We start from the raw sequence: 6352 nt of genomic DNA on the forward strand, positions 1-6352 counted from the left end.
GGCAGCTCACAGGCCAGTTAGATGTTGACATAAAGGCCGACGTCCAGAAGAGAGACCAAAGCCTGGTCATCCCGCTGACTAGCAGCAGAATCATTTCCCATAACATATTCCTCTAGAAAGTCCCTGCTCTCTGTGGTTCAGTATTTCCCTAGTTTTAATTTTACTTCACTACGTAACCTCAACGCCGATTTCTTTTGCGAAACACAATCAAATGTCCCCACAGCACTGTGCCCATCTTAGAAGGGCAATTTGAGTATCGCTGATTGTCTAGACCCTTGGTTGGGGAGGAGGCCAGCTGGACTTAGCAAGACCCTGAACACACCTGGACCATCTGACCCTAGTGAAGCAGACCTCCCGGGAAATCAAAAGAGATGGAGAGATTTTTCTACCCACCTCAGGCCATAGGCTTCTGGAACAACCACCTGCTGTGTACTTGCTGAGAAGTTACTGTGTTCATGGTGCTGAGCAGTTAGTTGCAGACACTTAAAGCAGTAGGACTTGAAGTTAGATCTAAAGAAGGACTTGCAGCTAGCAGTACTGATAGAGTAAGGACTGCTCATAATCTTTACGTATGATATTTTAAAAATTTCGTTTGAAAGCTTGTAGCATAGGGGAAGGGTGGGATCGTTTTGATGTACATTTTAAAGAAAGGCTTGGAGTACATGAATATCCTGTTAACATTTTTTTACCAGCCCTTCTTCTGCTTTCCAAGATCATACCGAAGCACGATTTTTATGTAAAGTACCCCCATACACACCCCTGCACACACACTTGGAGCCTGGTAGGCCTGGGCGTCGGTAGCGGGAGCAGCTCGGTGACCTTGGGGATTGCCGCTGGGTGCAGGGACCGCGGTTCTGTGAATCCTCACGAAGCCCCTGGTCCCTGTCAGGGCCCCTCGCTGCCACAGCCAGGCAGGTTTCCCAGCACAAGTAAATTCTGGAGGGGATTGACCTAGTTTCCAGAGTCTAAAGGGCGACAGAGGCCCCAGTCAGAACTCCTGTAAGTGGCCGATAAACAGTGTCTGCTGGAAAAAATAAATAAGTTCTGCAAAGGAGAGCAGACGCCCTGAATCCCTCTCCCCTCAAGGAGACTGCTGTCTCCCGGAGGGGTTCCCTGAGCTTTACACCTCCCTGTAATGCCTACCATGCTGCTGGGCCGCTCTTGACAGCTGGCTCCTCTCACACCCCATGGCAGAGGGGAGACTTCAGGACAGGCCTGGCCAAGTGGAAGGGGGCGGGGGACTGATGGCCGTGCTTGGCCCTCAGGGTTGAACTTTATTGACTGCCAGCCCTGGGAGGCATAATGTCACACAAGCACACGCACACATACATGCCTATGACACCTAATTTACATGTTAGGGAAACTGAGGCTCAGAGAGGTTCAGTAATTTGAGTTGGCCGAGCTATTAAATAGGCAAAGCCAGAATCAACACCCAGTAGCCTGAGTTGTTCAAATCAAGTTCTCTTTCTCCCACTCTGGTGCTATTCCAGCTTTTATCACATCACAATCACTTGGGGATCTTGTTAAAATGCAGGTTCTGATTCCCTAGATCTAGGGTGGGCCCAGAGATTCTGTATTTGTAGTAAGTTCCCCAGTAATGCCATTGCTGCCCTCCATGGAACAGAGTTTACATAGAGAGAGTCTACTACAAATACCCTGAAGAGGCAGACCCTGGGGAGCACTGCCCGTGAAATGGGAGGCTGGGATCATTCTGGGAAATGGGGAGACGTAAATACCAAGACTAGCTCAGGCCATGGCGGAGGCAGAGAGGCCAGGAGTGGGTGGAGAGGGCCGTTGTGCCGTCTGCCCCGCTCCCTCCTTGGGACACTTCTTGGTGTGATTTTCGTGCTGGCCAGGTTTCCTGGGATGGGTACAATTTGTGCTGGTCTCAGTGGATGCCTGGAGCCAGAAATGGCCAGGAGTAGAGGGGTACTACGTCTGCCAAGTTCCATCCCTGGTCCAGGATTCTAACCTGCCAGCTTTTTCATTCACCTAGTGACTCAGACCCCTGGTAGACTGAATTTTCTAAAAATGTCTGTAACAATATCTTCCATCCTACACACTGTTCTTACAGTGGGACTTTCCATCTAGAGGTGGTGGCCTCTATTCCTTACCCGTGAACCTGAGTGGACGTGTGCTTACAGCTGAAGTGCAGCTGTGTGTCTCCTGAGGCTAGGCCAACACAGCGGCCACCTGGCTCCCTTGGGACACGTGCTCCTGGGACCCAGCCACCAGGCTATGAGGAAGCCCAACAGCCCCATGCAGGGTTCAGGTGTAGGAATTCTGGCCAACACACCAGGTGAGCCCAGCCAAGAGCAGATCTGTGAGTGAACAGGTCTTCAGATGATTCCAGTGCCCAGTCATGAGTCACTCTGGTCTTTGACTCTTTCCACCTGAGGCCGCAGACACCAGGGAGCAAAGAAAGCCATCCTTGCCGGGCTCTTTTTGAATTCCTGACCAACAGAATCCTTGAGCATAAGAAAATGTTTTTTGCTAATGTCAGTGCATTTACGGTTGTACGTACATAGCAGTAGTAACCAGTAGCGGGCCCCAAAGCAGGGCTGCCTGAGGCCGCGTGGGTGACAAGGCTCAGAAGGGATCTGGGACAGTGAGGATGGAAGTGGCTCAGCCCCTGGGTTCATGAAGCACTTTGTACTTTAAAGGTGCTTTTCCATAGTAATGTCGCATCAACAATTCCCACTTTATAGGCAGGAGAACTCTCTTTTCAGATGATCTTCAAGCCGAAGCTCATGGAGGTTACCAACTTGCTCAAGGCCACTCGAGGCAGGGCCAGGATGACCCCCTGAAGCAGAACTCTTCCAGTAACACGGCGCTGCCCCGGTCAGCCCTTGACAAATAAAACGCCCCTGCCTGGCGCAGAGCCGCGGATGGCTGGAGCCCTCCCCTCGTTATGATTAGTTAGAGTTTTGCGCCTTTAGTACCCATCATGGGAGAAGAAAAATCTCTCGAACATTGTTAATAAACAGAGTCAGAGGAAGGCACTGGAACAGGGCAGGTGTTATTTATCAAATGTGAGAAATAAGCTAATCAAGAAAATCAATCCCAGGGTGACTGTTTCACGGGAGGGTGAGGGTAAGTGTGGGGAATTAGCTCACTGGTGCTCCAGGATTTGAAGGCGACTAGGCAGTGAGCGGATTTCGGGGTCTTTGAGTCTATTTGGTAGCAGCTGTTTCTCTCCATCTTCTCTATATCTGTCATGAGAGCACCCATGGGAGGGTGCAGGGGCCAATGCTATGTGAAGGAGATTTTTTTTTTTTTTTTTTGCGGTACGCGGGCCTCTCACTGTTGTGGCCTCTCCCGTTGCGGAGCACAGGCTCCGGACGCGCAGGCTCAGCGGCCATGGCTCACGGGCTCAGCCGCTCCGCGGCATGTGGGACCTTCCCTGACCGGGGCACGAACCCGTGTCCCCTGCATCGGCAGGCGGACTCCCAACCACTGCGCCACCAGGGAAGCCCGGTATCCTTACTTTTTTTAAACCCAGATTCAGCCCTCAAATTATCTGAGGTAAGTATCAAATACCTGTTATTTAGAGAGAGTGTGACCAATAGGTAGAGATGGGCTTGGTTCTCCTTCTGAGTGTCAGTTCAGCAAAGTTCAAGCAAGAAGAGAAAACACTGGGGGCCATTTGTCAGAACCAGTGAAGTCCTTTACGTGAGGTCTCTCAGGGATGCAGATGTGTGTCATAAGGCAACGATGGGAAGTAAAGCCCCCACTTGGAAGAGGCTTTGGTCAGGCCTTCGGGGTGGAGCTGAGGCAGCTCCAAGGCATTTTTGCCCCTCTTGCGTTGCTTACCTTGCTTAACTAGACTTTTCAGAATCACTGATCCTGAGGATTTGTGGGCACGACACGGCTCAGGAGAGTGCCCTGAGCAGGGGAGGGAGCTGTGGGCAGATGGCAGGGCTGACCACTGTCCTGGAAAGAAGCGGAAGGGTCCACATCCTGAGCTGGAATGCTTACAGGAGTTTTCAGTTGGCAAACAGTGGTCTGCAGGGTGCCCTGTGCCTTACTCCATGGACCACAGGGCAGAACTTGCTGGTTTTTAAAAAATTCCTTCCTTGCCTATCTCTTAGACTAGCCTGTGAGTTATATGTGGTCAGAGGCCATCAGGACCTGTATCCTGGCACATAATGTTTAATGAATAAATGAATGAAGTCCCAAGGGTGCTCAATCCACTGGCCATCATTTATCATGGTCATCTCTTGTGTGCCCCCTATCAGGGGCCCTGATGGGAAGTAGTAGAGGCAGAGTGGGAAGGGCAGGGAAGGGGAGGGGATGGGAAGAATGGGGAGAAAATTAACTAAAGAAATAAGGAAGGGCTTCCCTGGTGGCACAGTGGTTGAGAGTCCGCCTGCCAATGCAGGGGACGTGGGTTCGTGCCCCGGTCCGGGAGGATCCCACATGACGCGGAGCGGCTGAGCCCGTGAGCCATGGCCGCTGAGCCTGCGCGTCCGGAGCCTGTGCTCCGCAACGGGAGAGGCCATAGCAGTGAGAGGCCCGTGTACCACAAAAAAAAAAAAAAAAAAAAAAAAAAGAAATAAGGAAACTTGTTCCTATCCTCCAGGGATTTGCAGCTTCAGTTAAGGAGATCAGATATATTCACATAATGCCAACGGTTTGCTCCCCTAAAACATAATGAGCTTCAACCTGCAGCATCTCATTGCTGAAGAATTAGCAGCCAGCCTGTGTGCAGGCCCAAGGCAGTCTCCCGAGGAACAAACCTGGAGGCGCAAGGGCATTGGGAGACAAGTCCACTTTGGATGGGGTTGAGTTGGGTTAATAAGGGCCAAGTCTGGAGGGTGTGAAATTGGAGAGGGCCTCTGAGGGGGGCGCTGGCCATCCTCTGAGCTCGGGGTACACTTGTAAACTGGGAAAAAGCCCTGCCTGCATCCAGCTAAGATTGAGGTCTCAGATCCTACCCATCTGAAGCTGTCAGGGAACCTCTTTCTTAGAGCACAGTCGGGCTGCACAGTCTCGCATTAATTTGGAGCTCATTGTCAGGTAATGAATTCGATTTGGCTCACCATATAGAAATCCCTTCTGCTCCCAGCTGAACACCAGTAAATCATTTGCATCACAAATCTTCTCTTCACTGGATGCTTAGCTCACCCAGGCTCTCCTGCATCCCCACATTCCTTCTTGAAAGCAGCTGACAGTCATCACACCTCCTTGTCAGAGATGCAAAGCTGAGACCCACCCAAGAAAACTGAGTTTGGGTGAGCATCTTTGAAAAGTCTAGAACAGTGGTTCTCAAAGTGTGGGCCCCTGAACCGGCAGCATCAGCATCCTGGTAACTCGTTAGACTTGCAAATTTTCAGGCCCCGCTTCCCAAACTAGCGGAATCAGAAGCTCTGAGGTGTGGCCCAGCAGTCTGTGGAAGCTCTCCAGGTGATTCTGATATGCAGTCAGGTTTGAAAACCACTGGTCTATCTAGAACATTGACTAGGTCCTCTGGAATGTCAGTGTCAGAATTCTTCTCAATTCACTTTAACTCTCTGCAAGGCTAGCTCCACTGTCTAGGTCTCTGGATCTTTTTTTTTTTTAATTTATTTTTGGGTGCATTGGGTCTTTGTTGCTGCGCGCGGGCTTTCTCTGGTTGTGGCGAGTGGGGGCTACTCTTTGTTGCGGTGTGTGGGCTTCTCATTGTGGTGGCTTCTCTTGTTGCAGAGCATGGGCTTTAGGCACACGGGCTTCAGTAGTTGTGGCACGCGAGCTCAGTAGTTGTGGCATGCGGGTCAGTAGTTGTGGCTTGTGGGCTCTAGAGTACAGGCTCAGTAGTTGTGGTGCACGGGCTTAGTTGCTCCGTGGCATGTGGGATCTTCCCGGACCAGGGATCAAACCTGTGTCCCCTGCACTGGCAGGTGGATTCTTAACCACTGCGCCACCAGGGAAGCCCTAGGCCTCTGGATCTTATCAGGGGTGTCTGAATTTATTTCTCTTCTATTTCTGTATTAGCTAGAATTAGATTCAGTTGGGGGGATAAAGGCCAATTATAAGTGACTTAAACAACATAGACGTTCTAATGTAAAGAAGTTGGGGGTAGGCAGTCCAAAACTACCTGCTCTGACATGGTTAGCATGCCACCTCATGGTCCAGGATATCTGCTCAGGACCAATCATCATATCTGCGCTAGTCAGCAGAGATAGGAGGAGAAAAGGCTATGCTCAGTCCTGGAAGTTTCACGCAACACTTCTGTCTTAGATCTCATTGGCCAAAACTTAGTCACTTGGCCATACCTGCCTGCAAAGGAGGCTGGGAAATGTAGTTTTCATTCCAGATGTTCATGTGCCCGGCAAAAAATCAGGAAGTCTGTTTCAAAGGAAGAAGAGGAGCT

This window comes from Monodon monoceros, unplaced genomic scaffold, assembly GCF_005190385.1.
Source record: "Monodon monoceros isolate NGI ecotype Baffin Bay Population unplaced genomic scaffold, NGI_Narwhal_1 Super_Scaffold_2, whole genome shotgun sequence".
Taxonomy (NCBI): domain Eukaryota; kingdom Metazoa; phylum Chordata; class Mammalia; order Artiodactyla; family Monodontidae; genus Monodon; species Monodon monoceros.